This window comes from Anser anser, assembly GCF_964211835.1.
Source record: "Anser anser genome assembly, chromosome: 9".
NCBI lineage: Eukaryota > Metazoa > Chordata > Aves > Anseriformes > Anatidae > Anser > Anser anser.
Genome location: NC_139729.1, coordinates 2938020 through 2960612, shown reverse-complemented (window position 1 = coordinate 2960612; position 22593 = coordinate 2938020). Strand labels below are relative to the sequence as shown.

General features: G+C 37.9%; 1 long non-coding RNA gene across 1 annotated transcript in view; it reads right to left on the bottom strand.

Moving 5' to 3' along the window:
• LOC310903940 overlaps positions 1-12949 on the bottom strand; it is a 32834-nt gene extending 19885 nt beyond the window's left edge. The window contains exon 1 of the long non-coding RNA XR_014587936.1: positions 12356-12949. This is a non-coding gene — a long non-coding RNA (uncharacterized lncRNA). The remainder of the gene's footprint in view (positions 1-12355) is intronic.
• Positions 12950-22593: the final 9644 nt, after the last annotated feature.

Sequence of the window (22593 nt, the reverse complement as noted above, 5' to 3'; positions counted from 1 at the left end):
CAGCTTAATTAAACTGTAATGCATTGCAAGCAAATGGTATCCCCTAGGTATTCGCTAAGTAGAGAAATCTGAAGTGCACAACAGCCAGAAGCCAATATTAACATTTTCACAAACCCAGAAAGGTTATTTCCCAGTTAGGGCAAACTCCCCAGTGCCCCACTGGTGCCCTAGACCCACACACCACAGGGTGAGGAGAGGGTTCAGGCTCTCTGGAGGTGTCCCTGCTGTCACTGCAGTCCAGGAGCCAGCAAGGCAGCCAGAACAGAGCTCCAGCCTTCCTTTGCATACAGTGCAGGCATGTGGCTAAGATATCACAGAATGGCTTGGGTTGGAAGGGACCTTAAAAATCATCTAGTGCCAACCCCCTAATGTGTGTGTGTGTATTTATTCTAATTTATGTGTGTATATAAATCATATTTATATTTGCATGTAATGTTTTATATTTTTGTATGTATTTTATAATATATTTTTATATATTTCTTTATATATTTTATATTTTCATGCACACTATATGTATAATTTGATCTTATATATGCATATACACATATAATCAGAATTAGTGCTCCCTTAATCACAAGCTGGGCCAAGACTAAATGTGTATAAGAAGGATAAATCTTATCTGTACTGGGATTCTCTTCTCAGAAGAACTTTGTCAGCTGAGGGGCAGCAAATTATAGACTAACCTGGGAAACTGCCCACATCCTTGGTTGTAACAACTGATTTTGATGGGGGAACTGATATACACCAAGCCAGAAGACAAATATTGTAGCAGTTGTATAGGTAGAAATACTGACAGCTGATGGAAGATTCATGGATAAACTCCAGTCTCTGTGAGGTATTCAGTAACTGTTCCTCCATTTTTTTCCTATTCTTCCCAACAGTGGGCCAAAATCCTCTCTGAAATTATACAAATTCTGTTGTCCTCAGGATTGTTACAAAAGTGCACCTTTCCCTTACTTCCCTACAGGAGCCTCAGACTTTGACTAAGCCTCTGTTAAGGGGGAGGCGGGGGGGGGGGGGCGCAGAACTTGCTTTACAATTAAATATTTTTTTCTAAAATAACTTAAAGAGTCACTTGGGATTCTATTTTTGGCAGTTGTAATATCAGTTGAAGCATAATCAATACAGTAATTTATATAACCAGGCAGATTTTTTCTAGATATGAACTGTTTACAGAAAGGGCTCTAGATTCATTTGTTATTAGGAGCTATTTAGAGAACTATTACAATCTCTCACTGGTCTGTCCTTCAGCTGACAGAAGATCACTGCTAACACTTAATATTTCAAAGAAGTTCATACAGAATATTCCTACTTGTTGGTAAAACTAGAAGAGCCCTCTGAATAACGTTATGGTACCGTATTTGTAATTAAAAATATACTCTTTTCAAATGCGTTTAAAATTCACTGTTTCCACAACCATTCCTGCCAGAAAGCTAATCTGCCTGAAAGAATGTTCAAGGGAAGAAAACACTAAAGAGTGTGAACATAATCAAAGGCAGCTTGCTTGGAAGTGCAAACAGATATTTGCAGGATTTGTTTTGTTTCCTATATCCAGCTTGCATTAAAACTCCATAGTTTGATATTAAATAAAAAATAAGAATTCTAACATTTGCAGTAGAAAATACTTTAACACTAAGCTCATGCTTAAATTCTCCCATCACTGAAATCAAACATTCTTTCAAAAAAAAAAATATATATATACACTATCTGGCATGTTGGTTATTTGATAAAAATGAGAGGAGCAAAAATTATCAAAGGAAGAATTTCTAGTATTATAACTCTATGCCCTAACAGGCTTATATTTAAATGCAGCTAAGACATGTTATTTGGTTCTGTAATTAAGGCCCCTTATAATATCTGGGAAAAAAAAAAAGAAGTAGGTATCAATCTAATAATATTCTTCATCTGTCCAGAAAAATACTGAAAACCTTAAGGCAAGGTTTTCAAAAGGGTAGTGCTACTTCTACTTTGAAGTACAAAAACTGTTTATGTATCAAATTTGACTGTGACATAAAAGTTTCCTTTGTAGAACATAAGCCAAATTTATTTGCTCTTTAAACTTTGCTAGTATGTTGTTGGCTGGAATGTGACCTTTGTGGAGCTGTTTCTCAAACATTATTCCAGTAGCTGAAATACCAGTAGCTGCTTTTCAGAAGGCTTCCAGTCAGCCTGTCTACCTGTCTATACTGTGAGAGAGGTGGCTTGCTGTACTGCTGCTGCACAACAGCATGTGCCCTAGGCTGTTTTTTTTTTTATTCTTTTCTTTCCTGGCCAACACAAATGACTTTCAATTTTTGTAACCATTTGTACTCCACTGGCAGATATATTGATCAGGTAAGTTCATGCCTCCTTCATGGTGCCCAAATAGGCTCCTTTTGTTTTGTTTTTAGCTGGGCTTCTACCTGACCTCCAATATTGTTGGAATCATTTTACATCTGCAATTAAATGCTGAAGTAGTTATTTGTAGCTTGCAATTGTCCCCATTTAGAAGACTAACTGCCCAATTGCAAAGCTGCTAAATGGGTGCAATTGCAAGTTCAAACAGTTGGGCCCACTCGTAATTACAGACACAAGATTGGGCTCACTTATATCAGAGGCTGCTGCTGGAGACATAGGCCAACATCTAAAATAATGTTGCTTTCCCTGCCCGCTACTTCGTATTGGTTCATTACAGGATGAGAAATGAAAGGAAAAGCCTCTTAATGAACTTTATTTCTTCCGTCACACCAGTAAGACAATTTGAGACTATAAAGTGATCAACATGGCGCCTGGGACAAATGATCATAACTGTCTCATGCCTAATCACCCATTTCACACTTTTATGAACGAGCTTTGTTCCCTTTCACAGCTTTTCTCCTATCGAGGCAGGCAGTGGTCAGAGGAACATGCCCCAGGTACCAGACACAAGGACACACAAGCTGCGGTATACCACTGGGCACTGTAAAAAAAACTGTTGCACCTAGAGCTTTTTCTTTCTCTCCATTTGAAGGAAGCTGACCCAGAAGACACCAGCTGAAGGTTTTTTCTCTTCTCACACAGTCAGACTGTGGATGCAGTGTGACTGCTGTCCAGGAAATTACATCTCTCTCATCCTAATCAATAGAAAATTGGCACTGTTTTCTCCCCACTGCAAAAATATATTCAATGGTCATACTCTTTTTCAGTGCCACCATAATTTCTTGCACATATTTGACCCTCTCCCCAAAGCATATTTCAGGTCCAATGGTGAGAGCTCAGCCCTACAAACACAAACACCCAGGCACGCACATGTGTGCTGTTTAAGCAGCTCTTCATTGCTATGGCTGAACACCACAGAACTACTAAGAAGTGGCTCTGCTGCATCCACGCAAATTGCTTCATCACAGCCTACTCAAACTGGTGCTCCTAATCAGCCGCTGAGCATGTCAAACCACTGCTGTTCAGTTCATCTGCTGATGACATGAGACACATCTGGGCAACAGAACAAAGGGAATATTCTAAACACTGTTATGCTAAGAGGAGAATTAATATTCATCCCCAAAAGGTGCAACTGCCAGCCCAGAACAGTAAATACAACTGACTTCCTTACAGCACTAAAGTCTTGGGGTCCAGATTCTCCCAAATCCATCAAAATCAGATTACATCTAGCGAGGATGTGACCATTGAGACCAATATTCAGGTAAAACAGAAATATACATAAATATAATTGCATTTTTTTTCAGCATCACATGCACTGTGGAGTGCATCTCTTTTGCATAGATTCAACAAATGATATTTTAATGTACATACATAATTTATTGAGCAAGCAGTAGACTTGGCTGAATGAACGTCAGCCATTGAAGATCCAACATGGTGCATTTTCACACTTATTACTTAGTACAACAGCAAAGAAGGAAGCATTTAACATTTATGAACTTGAAATCTCTCTCAAGTCCCACAGTGTGGGACTATCACAAATGTTATCACATTTCTTCCTCTATATTCATGATAATGAGTAAGTTAAGGACTTACTATGTATTTTTCAATCTAAACAAGGTTTACTTATCCTATATACAATTCTTGCAATGTTGTGAAACATAGCTTGAGAACTTTATCTACTTCCATATCTTGCCCATAATTTTTGCTTCTCTGACATACAGTGGATAAGTTACAGTGTTTCACACTTAGATGTTCTAACGGATCCAACTAATTTCTGCACATCCTGCTTGAAATGATAATTATTGGGTGAAAAATATTCCAGTGGTTTCATCACCAAGAAAGACAGTTTTGCCAATATGTCAATGATAGAACAAATTATCATTCACCTATTGAAAAACAGCCACAGTATATTTTTTGGACATCTTCTAAACTTTGATTTGCAAATGTATGATGATTGGGTGGGAATGGGAGTTAGGAATCCATGACCCTGTACTTGGCCCTGCTATTCTTGTGAGATGTTTCACTGAGTGTATTAATTAGCTTGTAAATTTTTCTATTACTGTGGTTGCTCCCATAAGCAAATCCTTGATCTTAGACACCAAGAGCTGAATTCATTTCATATCAGTGTAGTTGCCTCCAATTACCTACAGCCACCTAGAATTACCTAGTGACTAGAATTAGGTGTTCTTATTTCTTTCCATTGGCCTTAAATGTAGTTAAAACACAGGGATTTAAGTTCAGAGGTAGACATCTCTGCAGCTGCTTTTAAAGTTAATCTTCAGAGGTGGATCATATTCCCATTTCCAGCACTGAGAGGTCTTTGCCTCCCATTGATTTCAGGAAGAGTTACATATGCTTAATGTCCAAACTAGAGCAGTCCCATTTCCAGGCCAGCTCTGTGCTCCGTACCTCCCATCGCTCTCATTAGGCACCTGGAATCTGACCCGTATCATGGAGCAATCACTGTCACTGCAATTCACGATGGTGGCACATCCACCCCACTGAGATAAAGCACCTATTTGGACCTCGTTGACTCTGAAGATTCACTGGAGAGGAGAGCCCAAGTGTTTCTGGAGAGTGGGGAGGAAGAAAATCAGCCTTTCAACGGGCTATCATTAGGTTAGTAGTGTAATATAGTAATTTTTTGTCCTTAACTGATTTGTGCAAGGTAGAAGCAGTATAGGTGATAGTGGGTTAATATATCATATGTCCCCACCAGACTGCTTGAGGCAGAAGAGAAATACAGGAGCAGTGATACCAGAGATCACCTGGGGAAAAGGTGTCCCCTCATTCCTGTGGGCTGTTGGGTGACAGCCCGAGATATTTTCAAGCTTTTTTTTTTTTATTTTCCTTATTTTTCAGTGATAATAAAAAAGAAAGGAAAAAAAATAGGGTCTTTAAAGGACTGAGGCTTGGTGCTTTACTTCCATTTCCTGGGCTAGCGAAACCAGCCACTAGCTTATATAGCCCTTAGGCATCTTCTTCCCTGAATTCATCCTCACAGGACACCATTGCTTACAGTTTTTCTATTCTATATAGGTTCTTATAGTGCCCTCATCACTGTAGTAGCTGAGTGCCTTCCAGTAGTGCGTTATGTGATGTAACTAACATCTGTGACAACCAAAGCAGGAGAGAAAACCAGTTAAGGCCCCAGTAGCTTTCCCCCTACATCACATTTCACTTTCCAATGCTAATAACTTTCTCTCTGTGAGTACACAGCTAGATTGTTGTAGTCATGTTTGCAGCAGATCGGCAATGTTTCATTCTCCCTGATGCTGAATTTCTCCCTTTAATAAGACTGTGCAGGGATCATTTTCCTTTATTTTATTCACTGAAGTGCAAAAGAGTGGGAACTATTCTTTTCAATTCGTTTATATTTATCAATTCAATTATATCTTTCTATTTTAAGAAAATCAACCATGACCACAAAAACACTGTGGGCAAGTTAGCCTTGGCTAAAGGCATAAACCACAGGCTTCAGAAAAAAATCTGCATAGCAGACAACGTTTAGCACTTGATGCTGTTTTGGGGGGAAATTTTTCAGTACCAGACTCAGTTTCTCAAGGCTTGGGGTGGAGGTTAAAAGGGCACCATGTTGCCCAGCAGTGATAACTGAATATCTCATTGCAAAGGAACTCGCGTATGGGAACAATATGCCTGCAAATCTTTAAAACGTATGCAATTGCTTTGCCAGAGCAATTGATATGTTGTGGAAGAAACATTGCAGGGCAGGTGGTTGCTGTGAGATGACCCCACACTTGGGACCAAGAGTGAGACGTGGGGCCAAAGGTCAAGTGTGACTTTGTTAGAACCAAAAAATAGGGTCACCTCCCAACTGCTGCACACCCTGCAGCAGTCATCGCCACCAAATGCCACATAGGTTGTGGGAATTTGGTCATTTTTTAGTTGCATGAGACACTGCAACTGTGGTTATTATTGGTTTTCTGATTGCAATAAGTGTAATGTTCAGAAGTATTGGAATTCATACACAAATGTAAAACATTCTTTTAGGTGTCTTAAGCACACTAGCTCACCAGGACAATGAGAAGGGTATCACAATAGGAACTAGAAAATAATCATAAATAAATAAAAATTCAGATGTCACTTTTGGCATTTGCTCTCATTCTTCACAAACATTGCCCCAGAGATTATTAACCTGCCATTTCAGAGAAATTCTCTCTGACTCTAAGAAACCCTAATAGAAAGTGAAGAACTTAGGGAGGATGAGAGCAAAGGAGGATGCTTTCACTTGCTTTTTTGTGGACTCACCCCCCAGGTAACAGGCACTACAGATTTCAAAACCACCCAGTAACTAATTGACCTAGATTAAAACATAACATAGGGAATATTGTAGAAATAATCAAGAGGGTTTTACTGATATAAAGTTTCCCTTCTTTTTATCCTAAAATATTTTTAATGCTGTCATCCCAAAAGATCCCAGAATGTTTTACAAATTTTATATACACACATTGCAGGATGGATTGCCAAAGCTGATTAAGAGCGTACACAGTAAAAACACAATACTGCGATTCGGATGGGAAATGGAGAACACTAGACTTGATCTTGCCTCAAGCAAAATGTCCAATGGCAATGAACACAACACAAAGAGGGACAGAGCACAGATGTTCAGACCAGAAGACAAGCCAAGAAAGACTTAAAAGATCACCAGTTACAAGACATTTCATAGAAAGCACGCTGTCTCATTGCTCTGTGAGCATTATCACACAAGACAATGCAGACTCTAATTTAAACAGTCAGAGGGAAAGATCCTTATGCTGGATGCCAGTTGGCTACGACAACAAATCTGCATCACTGTTCTGACAATGTTCACTATGGTAAACTGCAGAGTGAAGGCAATTATCCTAGAGACACTAGCACCCCAGAATAAAGAGCAAATTAAAGAATCCATCAATATACTTCCAGGACCACAAAGCCAGAAGGAGAGCCAAGGAAAACCATAACAATCTGGTCAAACAGAGGTGGGGTCTTTACCCTGCCATGGTGTGCTCCACGGGCTCTGTTGTGGCCACCTGGCCAAGTCTCCAGAGTGCTGCACATCACCACTGCCATGCTAACATGTACCAACCCACACTACCTTGTTGGAGCCAGTCAGGATGGACATGCATACACAGGATAAAAATATTTGTAAAAATGTTGGGAAGCACTATGAAACTGTCAAATCAGGTGTTTCCAAACTGAAAAGGTTATTTACTCCAGGTTTGTCTGATACAGGCATGCTCATGTTTCAGGGAATACTTTCTAATCTGAGCCCTACTATATCTGCTTCCAGCTGCTTCATGTGCAGTGGAAGAAGAGGTAACATAGCCTACAGGATCCCAGCCTATGTCCTGCTATCAGGAAGTCACAGGGCGCAGGGAAAAATGATTATCACTTCTATTTCTAGTATGACACAGAGAAGGTAGGATGTTCAGTCACACATGCAGATTATTTTTCTAATTATCTCCATTACAGAGATACACAGGATAAAGTAATTGAGCAAGAACATACCTACAACATGAAGTCAGAAGTCACTGAGTATGTGACCCATGATTTAATGGGTATGATACAAGGGTGAGGAGAATTAGGGGGAAACCTCCCATGATTTTTATGGCTGCAGCAGTAAGGTAAAGTCAGTACAATCAAGGGGTTAGAGCAACAACCATGAGCCTAGCAAAACTGGTCTACTTCTCTGTAACACATACACTTAATTTTACGTTTAATCCACTGCACAGCAATACTGATTACAAGATTTCCATTTGCCCAGTGAGTACTGTGAGGTCTCTGTTCATATACCAGTCTTCCAGAAATTTCTTTGGAACGCATCTTTGTGACACTCCTTATTATAGTGCAGCCCAGTAGTATACATTTTCTGCCTTAAACTTTGGTGCATTTAGTTCTATACTTAATATTTAGGGGATATTGCTAGATACAAGCATACCTGTCAAACAACTATTTGATGTTTTAACTTGATAGTTGTTCCAAAGATGGGAGACAGTATACAGAAGACTCAGGAGCAAGTCTGAGCATTTAAAGAGGAAGAAGCTTATCACAGCATCTCAGGAGATAACCGGTTGCTCCAAGGAAATAGTCACTTTTTTTTAAAAAAAAAAAAAACTTTGGGTACTTCAAATTCTAAAGGACCTGATTTTTCACCCCTGCCATCCAATATCCACCTCTATTATAAAACTGCTCTAGGGAATAAACATGCTACCCATCCATTGAAAATTTAATCCAAGTACAATCCTTGGTCATATGCACTATCTGAAAGATCTTTTGCTGGTTCCTGCATCCACCTGTCATTATTAGCAATGGTGTGTAATGTCCAAAGGCTCTTTAGTAAATGAGTATTTTGACACCTTACAAGGTGTGGGCCATGTATTGAGACTATGCACTTCATTAAAAAATACTTATCATTGCCTTCACACTTTTGCTTGCCCTGTGCATTGTGCTATTACCTTCATCTCCAAGTAAAGATAGCTCAACACCAGCTAAATTGTAAGTGTGCATGCAAATACAGTTTTTTGTCACATTAAAGTCTCCTGCTTTAGCAACAGAAATTAGTCCTTCAGTAAGTAAGTCACTGTACCATGTTGTGTGGAGTCTGATGTATGACTTGATATGTGTGATGCACGACAGTTATCAAGGCTGGCATATCAGCCTGTGTATGCCAGATGATGGTGTACTTCTCCCAGCTATGCTTTTCTTTTACGATTTCTGGGTTAACAAAGCAGACAGGATAAGCAGTGAGCATGGAGTCAGAATACCCTTGAAGGCATGCAGGACAAGCACCAGAGTTTATTTTATGTACTTCAGATTCTCAATAGCATTTTATCTGGTTTCTTTCCAGAATCAGTACCTCTGTAACACCTACATCATTCTCTACTGCAGACCCTTACACCTTTTTGGTTAGCTCAGAGAGCAATGCTGATCTTTCCCACCTGGACTGCAGCTATCATGCAGTGCCTGTCATTCTCATACAGATCAAAAAAGGATTTTGCAGTCTGTTGTCCTTGATCTGTGCCTTAAATGTCTGTGTTATACAAATGCTTCAGCTGAGAGCTGCCCACTTAAAAGGCACCATCACCAACAACCCAAAGCTCCAGAGGCATGTGGGGCACTGCACAGTCATGTCTCCAAGTGGGATACCCAGCTACCGTAGCACCGGCAATGCTTCCTGCAGCACCTGGTATTTTTGCTGTAGATTAGCCATCCAAATAGCAACCCAATCCAACCCTGCATAACTCATGAGCCGACAAAATAGTAGTGTATGTGCAAATGTAAGGGTTTCTTTTTCCAAGGGAATTCAACATGGTTAACAAATTCTACACTCCAGGTACTCTTCATCCTACAGCTGCAACTGCTAGCACTTTCACAAAGCTGTCTTAATTACCAGTGACCCTGTGCTCTTCAAATGCATCAGCAGTACAAGGGATGATTCAGGATGACAGGGTCACAAGCAACGGGAAAGAGCGTCTGATCCATGCCCCACTTACATACATCTCTAGCTCATAGACTCTCTGCCCTAGATTTAAAATAAAACTTGATGTGAAGAACACTGTTTTGATAGAATTTAAGGGGACTTGGGTTCTGGCCCCTTTTATTAAAGTTTTGGTAGGATCAGATCTGTGTAAGGCATAAGCACCAGAATAGAGTTTGTAAAATAAAGGATTTGTGAATGTGAAGGCTGATAGATTGAGGTCTTCTGGACAATTCTGCTTCTGCAGGAAGGCTAATCAGTGCAAACCCTCCTGCCAGGTAGGGAAGCGCTGCCTCTGTTTTATGCATAGGGAACCTCAGAAAGGGAAGCTAAGCATCCTGCCCAAGGCTGTGCTGCCTGCAAGTGGCAGGCCTGGTATCCAAATTACAGGTTTTTCACCCTCAGACTAAAGTTAACTAATGCCTCTAATTTATCTTTTTACATTGTGTCTGGATTGGAAAAAAGTTTCTAAGGTTATGTTAAAAGCTGATAAAAATAGCTGAGAACTGTGAGCTGACACAAAGAACTAATGTTCCAGTTTTTCACTGCTAAAAATCTCAGCAATCTCTAGAAAACTTATCACTGAGAATTGGTCCATAATAACAACAATTTTGGGGGAGTCAAGAGTACAACTACTTAGACAAATATTTTTCTCTCCTCACCTAGTCTACCACCAGCTGTGTTCTTAGCAGAAAAAGAAAAACTAATAGGAGTTATTACATGCTACTTTTATTGCAGTAAACCATTTAAAAATGAGAAATGACAAAGTAGCCTCAAGTGCATGTGTAGGTGCTTTGCTGAAAATAGTTCAATCTTCAGATTAGTTTTATTCATAGATCTAAATGATTATGTCTTTTCTCTGAACACACAAATAAACTTCAACATATCTCTCTTTAGCATGGCATAAATTAAGTCAAATAAATCCTCTAAAGAAACAAAAAGGTGACATAGATCTCTCCCTCCTGTACAAAGAAAAGTCTGGAGGAACTTAACAGAGAAGCTGATGTGATTGTGCAGTTGATCACACAGAGTTCAAAGAGGAAATGCCAAAGGCCCCAGTTCTATGAAGAATTAAACAAAAGTCTGTTCAACCATGCTGCCATGCAGTCATCTAAACCAACAGATGTGCACACACCCAGAAAAGCTCAGCAAATTTTTGAGAAATGCCATCCGTTATCAAGGCTTTCTTTTCCTCCAATTTCTGTGGATTGCTTAAGCAACTAAGGGAAAGGAAGTATTAAAATCTAGCTCTAAAATCACTGAAATATAAATATAGTGGGAAATACCAGGTATGCATAGTACTTCACGTAACTTTTCTGCTACCTTTTATTTTCTTCAGTATTACTTGAATTTCAAGTGCATTTTTTTCCTTTAGCTCCATAACCTTATCTGAGCTTTTTTTTGAAACAATTTAGTGCCCACTCAAAGCACTGAGGGTTTCTGATGACATCAACAAGTACAAAAGTGACATCAAAACCAAACGCTGTGGTAACAATCCAGTCTTTTCAGAGGCTTTCTACCAATCTCTCATTTCTTCACCCACTGTGACAACCTGATTCTTCCTCACTCATAGCCCCCTACTTTTGTAATGTAACCTTATTTTGCCTGTGATAACTACTGCTCTCCTCACTATTTGCTCATGTTGCTCTTAGGTCAGCATGGCCTGTGTATAAAAAATGAAGACAGACAAAAGTGGACACACAAAGGGAACAACCTGTTTTATGGAGAGAACAGCTTGTTTTCTTTTGCATAAGGAATCTTCTAGACAATGGAAGTATGCAGAGGTCAGATCAACCAAAGAAAAAGAGAAATGCACATGATGCTAGTATTAAATTAGTAGCTCTTTTTCCATCTATTTTAAAACAGAAGTGGTGCATGACTACCATGTTCTTTTCTCCTTGGGGAAGTCTGAGACCAAACCAATAGAAGAGACATAGTGGCCAGAGTTTGAGACATCAAAAGACACTCTTCAGGGTCTTGCTATCTTTACCACAATACACCAAAACAAAACAAACAGAAATAATGTCAGGATCAGGCAAACTTTTTGCATGCTTATCTCCAGCACATCAATCCCGTCAGTCCTATGTAACACTACCAAAACAAAGAAAATAAGGGGCCAGGTAGGATGATGAGCATTTTCATACTAACAAAACTTACATTTTGCAACCCAGGCAACTGTGAAACATGCTCATCAGACTTACCTGTACCTGCTTATCAATTACTTTGCAAACTGTCACAAATATCAGGACTTTATAAACTTTGATTCTGTTCTTAAGTCAGACCTAAAAAGCAACTAAAATGACAAATTTCTGTAGTGTAAAACCAACCATAGGAGAGGCTACATGACAACTTTCACAAACACACATCTCACCCAGCTGTGCTGAAGGTGAACAGCAGAATTAAAGGGTAGCACCCAGCCCTGAACCCCCAGCAAGGCATGGGAAAAAGATAAAAGAGACCCCCCCCTTCCAGAACACCCACCTGGTTCATTTTTTTCCTGCATCTTAAACCCATACAACAGACTCTATTTGTAACCAGCAGGCCATACCCTCCCCCTTTTCCCCAGCTAAATAAATACATTTGCTCTCAAGCAGGACCTATAAAGTGCAGCTGTGAGCAACCTGTCAGTCCCCCCACCCAACTCCAACACTCCCCTCTGCAGCTTCCAACACCACAGGCCAGCCATGTCCTCACTGTCCCCAACCCCACAGCCACCCTGCTGCTGCCACCCATGAGTGCCTGCTCTGCTCCCACAGCACCTCCTGCATCCCCCTGACCCAACAAGGAGTTCCTGCACAGTGCCAGCACCCCTTGGGTACACAGGAGGGAAAACAAGATTTATTCATTTCTGTCTGCTTTACATTTAATAATTTTAAAGGTTTCTGTTATTCTTAAACATTATTCTTTGTGCTAAGACCAGTATGAATACAGGGAGCAGAACAATCCCTAAAGAAGTTGTGTGGCTGTCAAACATTTAGCATTAACATGTTGAATGAAAATGAATTTGGGGCTCTTCTGCCTCACTTCCCCCTCCAAAATGTGGTTTGATTTTCCAGCCTCCCCCCACCCCCTCTGTCTAGCTTCTCACACATTAAAAAATAAAATAACATTACTTTTTCAGCTCTGCTTTCTCCAGACAGATTTGGCTCCCTCCAAAGCCTCTGCGATTAAACACACAGTAAATAGTAGCCAGGCCAAAATTCTCTAAGCCTGTGACTTTTTTGATGCCAATAAATCCCACTGCACCTTTCCCTTCAGCTGCCCTCAATTTCCTTGACTCTTTTAAGGTTGTCATGTGCATCTGGACCTGGCTCCCTCTTCCAGTGCAATATTCGCATTCTCTTTCAGATTTATCTCTGCAAAACTGCAGACCATGAAGTCTACATGTTTTCTGAAATCTTTGAAGAAATCTAAAAATTTGATCTCTTATCCTTTTTTTTCCTTTTAGAAAATTTCCAACCTGAAAAAATCAGCTTGAAATGGCCAAATAATTGATGTTTATTTTTCAATTTTCCCTTTTTGAACAAGGAGAGAAAAGTTAATTGTCTAATAAATTTTAAATTATGGGAAAAGTACATTTTTCTTGAAGAAGATACAGCAATCTGAACTCAAAATTCTGACTGCACCTTGACCAGTCTGCAATGGGAAAAAAAAAAAAAAAAAAAAAAACACCTTTATCTGCTGGCATGGAAGCAGCAGATCTCTTGTGAGAGGTAATATAATTTTTGGTATCTTTTTGTTCCAGCAGAAGATCTCTTTCACAATGTGTCCAGTACATCTGTGCTTTCTTTCATTTAAGCCAGAAGCACCATGGGGCAGACGCAGTCCTTCTCAATATATTTTTCTGAGCAAGTATTTATTTTTTTTCTGTGGTGCAGAATACAAAGTAGTATGACACAGTAGATTCTGGCCATTTATCACACAGGAATTTAGAGGCAGTAAATAATAAAATTTTATTAAATTGAGACAACCAGGATGAGTATAAGTGTGTGGTTATAAGCCCCCCTTTTTCCTGCTCACCAGATCATTACTCTACACAGCCGTTAGGAGAATGAAAGCTTTTGAAATAAACGAAGTGCTGCTGTCAAAAGCAGAATAGTCTAAAGTACAGAAATTAGAAGAGTAAATGGAACTGGAATTACCATGGGGATAGGAAGGAGATAAAAGGTGTTATCTAGCAGAATTTGGGGTCTAGCCAGGCATGTATTTTGCAGCAGCTATGTCAGGGAGACAGATTGCTGCCCAATGCTCTTTGCTGCCCCTACTGATATGCTGGCTGAGCAGGCTATGTGAGTGCTCCTTGACTTATTTCAGTCCAAAAAGGCCAGGATAGTTTAGATAAACATTAAGTCTTCAGTAATCTAGTGCATTTTGAACAAAATATGTTAGAGGAAGCTTGTATGAGCAGCACTACTAGCAGCATTGAAGGGATTTGGGATTGCTGATAACCACCCAGAGACAGGCTGCGGTTACTAATATCGTCCACCAGCACAGCTGAAGCTGGAAGAGCACATCTGTTCACCTCCTGAAGAGGACTAGATTTCTGGTCTGCTAATCCCATTTTCCACTACATATTCAGTCAAAATAGCCACTAAATGGCTGGAGATCCCTCTGTGCTCGGGGTTCCTTCAGTAGCATTAATTTGGCAAAAATAGCCAAAGAGAAAAGTGAGTGTTAGTGTTTGGAGCCTAATCAAAATAGGGTGTTTAAATGGCATAGCAGTACACAGCTCCACTGTATCTCATCTTTTGCTGCTCTTAATACTCTGAGTTCTTAAATCAGGCAGCTCCATGCAGCTTTAATTTAGTCAAGGGCCAAGCAGCTATGAATTAAGGAGCCATAGGGCTGGAGCTTCCAGCAATCTGTTCTCTCCCAAATGTCCAATTAGAAGAGATAACACATTCAGAGATAAATTCCTGGCAAGAGCTGAGGATGAGATTTTGCTTGAATCAACAATGTGGTCAACACGTTGAGAATGATACATGAAAATAATGTAAGACAAAGATCTGAAATGTTTAAACAAGACATCAGTTATGGGCCTCTCAGAGGTGGTAAAGGTAAATTATTAAAAGAATTTATAATTACAGTCATGCCTAATTATTAATAAACAAGGATAGCTAACAGATGCTGCAGCAGATTTACACTTCCTAAGGAAACAAGAATAATTATGGAAGAAAATCAAAATCAGCAAAATGATTAAATCAAGAAACTGGAATGTCTGTAGATGACCAATAGGAAAAAAAAAAAAAAAGAGAGAGAGAAAAAAAAATCAAACCTTAGAGGCACTAATACATTGAAGAAAGCTGACACAACACCTATTATGAGAAAATAAATAACATAAGTTTCAAGAAACTGAAAACCAGGATCAGATTCAGACCAATGTGTTCACCTCCTACTGACATCATTCTATTGACTATACTGGCATAAAATGATTTGCACATAACAAGAAATTGATATCTTGTTATCTTAACCCAATGGAAGAGAAAACAGATCAAGATAATGGAAGCTTTATTGGAAAAATCTAAAATGTATTATGTAGAAGAAATAACAAACCACAGAATAGAAATGATGCTAAGTAAACTTGACAGAAAGCATTAATGGAGTAACAGTGGAGCAACGGGAATAATTTTGGCCCAGCTGAGATCTGGGAAAATATTGGTACAATATTCAACACCAGTCTGATTAGCAAATACGGAGTCAGAGACAAAGTAATGAATAGATAAAGAAATGGCTTTGATAAAACAAAAAACATTTGAAAATGGAGGGAAGAATTGTGAAGATCTATTTTTGTAAGAATATTTCTTGTTTACTATGACCAGAACAAAAATCATTGCTGAAGAAATTCCTGAAGTTTTCACAGATACAAGCAATAAGACTGACAGATGAAGATTGGAAGTGGTAACAAAAATTTGTATGTAACTGAAAATATAACCTTATTAATTGCTGGAAAACAGAAGCTTGTGGCAACATTAAAGAAAAACACTTCTTTCATGCAAAATTAGAAACTACTAAATGTGAAAAGAAAAGAAATGGAACATGACTGAAATATTTTACATAATTTCTTCAAGATCAGGAGTTCTTTCCAACTAAGAAAACTACTCAAAGGTTTTCAAACACACCTACAGTAACCTGACAAAAAAGGAACACTAATAATACAAGAAGGCATACTCGGCATCTGTACCTGCCCTTACTTAAACAAATGTGTTATGAGGCTACATTTAAGTGAAGCCCACCTGGCATTGCAATTTCATCAGGAAGAGGACTGAAGTTGCTTTCTGGTTCATCAGCACAACAGCATGGACTGGCCAGGGTAGAAATAGTGCAAGTCACCAGGTATCATCGGTTTTTCATCTTGGTGATATCACAGTTAGAAGACGTTAGGTCATTCATAGAATTGGAGTACAATGCAATGACCTCATGCAAAACCACTGCTATACCACATTTACAACATATCTCAAAAGACTTTAAAGGTAATTTCTGTTCAGTTTTCAATAGACTTAAACACCAGCATTTAACAGATACTGTGTTCTACTTGGAACTTTACAAAATTTCCTGATAGGGTATTCTCCTCTTTTAAGTGAGAAATTACAGCCACTACAGTATTTTGACTCCTTATGTATTGAATATTTACAGAAAATATTTTCCTCTCAGTACAATAGGAAACACATCTCTATATGTTTAGCATTGATGAAAACTGTTAGTCTCTCTGTAGGAACAGTTTGTATTAGGTCACTGAATACTTTCCATCCCCTAGCATCCATTCAGACCACCTCTGTTGCCATTAGATACCAATTACTTCTGTCCAATCACACAATAAAAAGCATTCAGTCTTCCATTTGCAAGTTTCAAGTCCCACTTTTTCATTTACACTCAAAATTATCCAATCCACTGTTTCTTTCCCATCCATTTGGCAACGGCCATGATTACATGCATGGAAAAACATTATTAGGAAAGTCTAATGGATTTTAATTGTTTTCATTGCAAATGTTTCTCGGGGGGGGGGGGGGGAGAGAAAAAAAAAGTTCTAATAATATTGTCTCATTGCTCATTCTTAATTCTTCTTCCTGTGATCTCTATTACTCTTTCCTTCTGTTCAGTCTTCTTTCCATCCTGCTTCTCCAAATATACTACCATGCCATTCTCTTTACTCTTTCTTGCCCTGCAGGGAAGCTCATTGCTCTCTCCTTTCTATCTCTTGATGATGTCACTTCTCTAACAAAATCTGCCATAAAATCCATCTCCTCCTCCTTGCTTCCTACAAACCATATGCAAAAGCAGTAGCAGAAATTGGAAAATGTGGCAATGACCCCTGCCAGTGATAAAGTCTCTGCACATGGTATGCAAGTGCTCTGATGAAAGAAAGGCTGGAAATCCTTTTGTATTAATAGATCCTGTTTCTAGCCATAAAGCAGAAATTTCAGTAGATTGAACTACCGGCAGTTGTACCAACAGCCTGATGGTGCCTAGAGGCTTCGTTCAAAACTGATATCTCAAAAGGGTTTGGGGTGCTCAACAAACACAGTAAAACTGATCTTCTTCCCCACACTCTAAACAGTTCAAATATGCAAAGAATGAGACAACAGAAATATCAAAAGGTCAAAAGATTTGCCTAAGGAAACAGAAGATCTTGTCTGTAATAAGTTATTGATGGCTTGGGTGTTTATTTTCCTTACTTATCCCATGACCAAGTAGTAATGGAAAGAAGAATATTTGTGCATGCTTTCAGACCATTGTCTGAAATATCTGAAGCAGTTTTGCACATTTAATTAATTAATGTTGATAATCTCATAGCCATTTTAGAAAAAAGACATTGTATTCAGACAATGACAAATGTCGCTCTTTTTCTAATTTCTCCTTTTTTCTCAGTGATATCAAACTCACATTGAAAAAGATAAATTTTGAATTTCGTTGTTTTTCTTTGAAGGAAATCACCAAAACAAGTATTGTAGCTTTGGTGTGGATTCTCACTTCTGACACACTGTGTAGAGCACTGCCTCTTCCTGTTTGTCTGATCCAGGCGTGGATCAGCACTGAGGAAATAAAGGTGGTTTTATTTTCCAGAAAGCTTCCCAGTAAAAACAAAAATCAGACATAATGGCTTCTCTGTTCTCAGTAACAGAGAATGTCTTCACAAGGCTTGTAATTAAAAAAAGATTTTAATTAAACAAATTCCAAACTAGAAGAAGTGCCTTTGGAATGTCATAAGGATTTTTATTACAATGTAAAATAGATTTAAAAATGCCTGGTAACAGCACAAAAACATTTTTGATAACTCTTTACCAATGCTGTTGTAAATTAATGATGTCATTTTCCATTACACTCTTAGATTCTACAAAATTACTATGGGCTTGCTTGGGATTGTAAAGGGATGCGCCATTTTAAACAATAGGCGATGTCAATAAATAATGATGTCATTTAGCCTAAAGATGTTCTCGCTTTGTTTTCAGAGGATGAGCTGGAAAGCTTGAAACAAATTGACTGGTCTCTGATCTGCTCTAAAATTTTGAGAAATGTTAACATTTCTATTGTTCTAAAAGCAGAGGATGTTTTGGGGGAATTCCTAGCTCAAAACCAAGTCGTCTGTCATGAACTGAGAGCTTACCACACAGTTATTGACAGGAAGCTGATGATACTTATGTGCAAACAGCTAACAAGTTTAACTAGTTAAAGAAATGTAACCTGTAACTGGTTCAAGTAGATACTTGAGAGGCAGAGTGCAACACCATCCCTCTCCTTTCAGAACTCACAAGTTCAGTTCTCAGGCACAAAAAGAAACATGCTGAAAGTCAGCTGCTGAACGCTTTCAAACTGTTCAGCTTGCTTTTAGCATATTTAAGGTTGCTAGACAATCATAACACGGAGATTTAGATTCCCAAAGGAATCTGGGACCTCCAGTTGCAGGTTCTTAGATACTCAGAGAAACTTGCCAAAATGCTAAAATATACATTGTCACACTCTGAAAATTGGAGTCAAGTATCTTGTCTGCTCAGACTCTCCTTTAAATCCCACCAGGCACCTTCTGTAGTTCTGCACATCTAAGTGTCTCCAACCATCCAATCTAACTGAAGACAAACCATATCCAGGTAAATGTTACTGCAACTATGCCAAGCGCCTGATGCTTGTGTCTGGCTGTATCTGTTCCACCTATTGAGCATCACAGCTCTTCCACCAAGGTCCATTCTGACAACACAATTTGACAGAATATGTACAGGATACATTTTTTTACATTATTTTCTGAGATACTTTTTTTTACCATAAACATAAATTTCTCTAGAACTTGAAACAAACATAATCAATATTGAGTAGAATATTGTGCTTAATTAAATTAATCTTTATTAATAAAATTAGGGGAAAATATGCATGGCTAATATTGCAATTTTTAAGCTTTAAGAAAAAAGGATTTTTTTCCCCCGAATAGCTGTAAGATACAAGGGAAAATTTATCTTGTGTATTATCTAATAGGCCTTCCAGAACTAAAGACCACAGGAGGTAAGGCTAACAAAATTAATATGCAAAGAAGTTCAGCACTAGGGACCTATAATTTTCTTGCAAATGGTTTCACTTTAAGGATGAAACAACACAAGACAATACCAATTTCTTTCTTTTTTTGCAAATAGATGATGCTTTAAAAAAATTAACACATGACAGCAGGTGGGAAGAAACTAGAGAAGTGGATATTCAAAGTAGAAAGCGACTACAAATGTGATTTGCTTAACATTTTTCTAACTGATTTGAATTCACTGATATGTTAAAACAATGTCAGGAGATATATTTAATTAAGACAAGATTGGTTGTCATTCAGACATGAAGTAAACATTTAGCACATCTAGTAAATTATTAAAGTGCATGAAAAATAATCTGACCTTCAGAAAACAGGATCATAAATAACATGGACTTAGGAAATTCTATTCAGCCGTGTTTGAAAATTATGTTCATTTTTTTGCTTGCATTAAGTAATAACTGAAAAAGTAATCATTACCAAACACATTATTAAGTAGAGGTGTTTTTTTTAATGGAAAGGAGCATTTTTATTGCAGTAATAGATTTATATCATATTTGTATATGTAAGATTATTATGAAATAATAAGAGAAAATTATAAGAGAAAGTTAAACTGTTCTTGCTTCTGTGTAAGGAATTAACATCTGCATTTAAGGTTCTGTTCTTTATATCTGCTTTGTAAAGTGTCAACCATAACTAGGTATTGTTTCTCTTGCAGTAAAGAGCTCATTGCAATTAGATTTCAAAAAATATATGCCTGCACCCCAGGAAATGCTTCAATGTAATAGTATTCCCATCAATTCAAAATAGGTGAGTGTCAGACAAGCTTCAAAGGTAACAAATCAACTCAGCATAATTCAGAATTTTAAAACCAAGACTTTGAAAAAGGAGAACAGTTATGTGTCTTGGCCTAAATATCTCATAATTTGATGTTTATATATGTCAAATGTAGTGTACTATGGTAATAAAACGTACTGACAAAAATGATGTCCTTCAAATGAATCTTCATTTAGAGTTGGGTGATATTCCAGCAAGGAATGTTCTAACAAGAATATTGTAACTGATCCTGTAGGACATTAGCTTGAAATAATTTTTTCTGTGTTTTTATCAACTTCTCACATAAGAAAAGCTTAGCCCTTAGACATTCAATTCACATTTGAAAGATGTCAGTAAAACTAACTCCTGATAAGAAGTGCAGATTTATTTTTTTACCTTTAGCCTTCACACACTGAAAATGTTGTGATCTGTATATATCTTCAAAAATTTTATAAATATTGTATTCACTACTGTGAATAGCAATCCAGTATGCAATTAAGTAGGTGCATTAATGCGGGTAACTTCTGACTATCACAATTCTTTGTATTTGTAAATGTGTATGTGGATATTTTTGTAGGAATGGGACCAAAAACTGTTCTAAATATACTTTGCCTAGAATAAAACTTTTTTTTAAAAAGGGGAATGAGGGAATGTAGGGATTTTTACCCCAAAAAACACTTATGTCACAATTTAAGCATCAGCTCTCACTTACAATATTTTGCATTACAGTCTGCAAATTTTTAATGTTTAAGAAGAATCTGACATTTTTGCTAAAATCAGTGGCAATGTGGTTGAAGTAAGGTATGGTTCAATATAAGAATAAGAAAAACAAACAATTTTGTAAGAGAAAAATTAGATGAACATGTCCCCACCGTTCAAAGACATACACAGAGAGATCCCTGCATTCATATGTGTGAAGTTTCATCAGCCTTATTGAGAAAGTATCATTTAGTATGGAATCTGTATCATATCAACCTTTTCCTTTATAAAAGAGCTCTTAAATCACCTTTAAATAAGACAAAGTTCTGAAATCACTGCATAAGTACATTCCTTGAGCAAGAAGCCCCATTCAAGCTTACCAGGGAAGTTGAGCATGAGGAAGGGTTTCCAGGGCTGTACTGTTCAGCTCCAGCACATGCTCCTATGGACGGTTGTGCTGTAAACCTGCAGCTGTAAACCTGTACCTTCTGTTAAACATCCTCCCTAAATTTTGTTTTCTTCATTTTAAATGTTTTCAAAAATTAATTCAGCAATTTAAATCTGAAAAGATATATAAATAGAAATTGCTTTGGTGATTATCGGTTCTTAGAGGGGGGTTGTATTTAATTCAGATGCCTAATTTAGGGCTTTGATCCTCAGGCCATAATAACAATAGCAACAAAAATAAAATGCATTATTTATAAATTTATAGTATTGTAAATTCAGATACTTCTAAAAGACTAAAAATCAAGCTCTATTTGTTCAATATAAAATGGCTTCTAAGTGTAATCTCTGTAGGTTGATGATGTATTACATAATGTCATTTTTTTATTCGCACTGTACAAACACATTAAATGTGCTTGATACTTTTCTGAGTACAAATAATTTCTTCCGTTTCCTTTTGCACTCAATCTGTTATCTTTTACAGTATTTAACAAATTAGTGTAGGCAATATAAAATTGAATTACTTTATATATAATCAAATTAACTATTTGTCAACTTTTTTCAATGCCATAAATTATGAATATCTAATAATAGAAATGTTTGCATTATGCTGTAATAGTTAAATAATCTTCTTTTAAGGAGCAGTAAGAGGATAATGAAAACTACCAAAATTAAATACAATATCAAATGTATTGCTCTTTTATTGGGATGCTTTAATTTCTATAAATCAAACATAAACTTGTACTCAGCAAAAAGGTTGGCTGGTTAGAGGATTTTTGGTTAAGCAAAGAAAATTATGTTCCTTGTCAAATGGCTCTCATAGCATAAGGAAGACATAAATTTGTTAAAATTTGCAAACTAGAGCTATTTCTCTGAAAAGGTAATTTGTCACTCGAACACAAGCCAACATTTTCGTGTGTTCCTGTGAGTCCCCAGTGTGGATGAGCAGCATGCTTCAGCACCCAACAGCCACAAATATCTCCATGGGGAATTCCTGACACAGCCAAAGTTTCTTTTGCTCAATAACACAGCAGAGCTTATTGGCATGATTATGCAGTGCCCCTTTGACACCTGACCCCTACTTCTGCTTGCTGCCAAGCATTCAAGGAAAAGATCGTTCCCTTCCAGTGCTCCCACAGCTCTCCCCTGAAAGCCAGATGCCCAGGCACCATATTTACATGAGCTCTTCCTTCCCAGGCAGCTCCTTAGCCGCAGACTTTCCAAAAAGTATAGGGGCAAAAAGAATTTTGCTGTCTCCCCA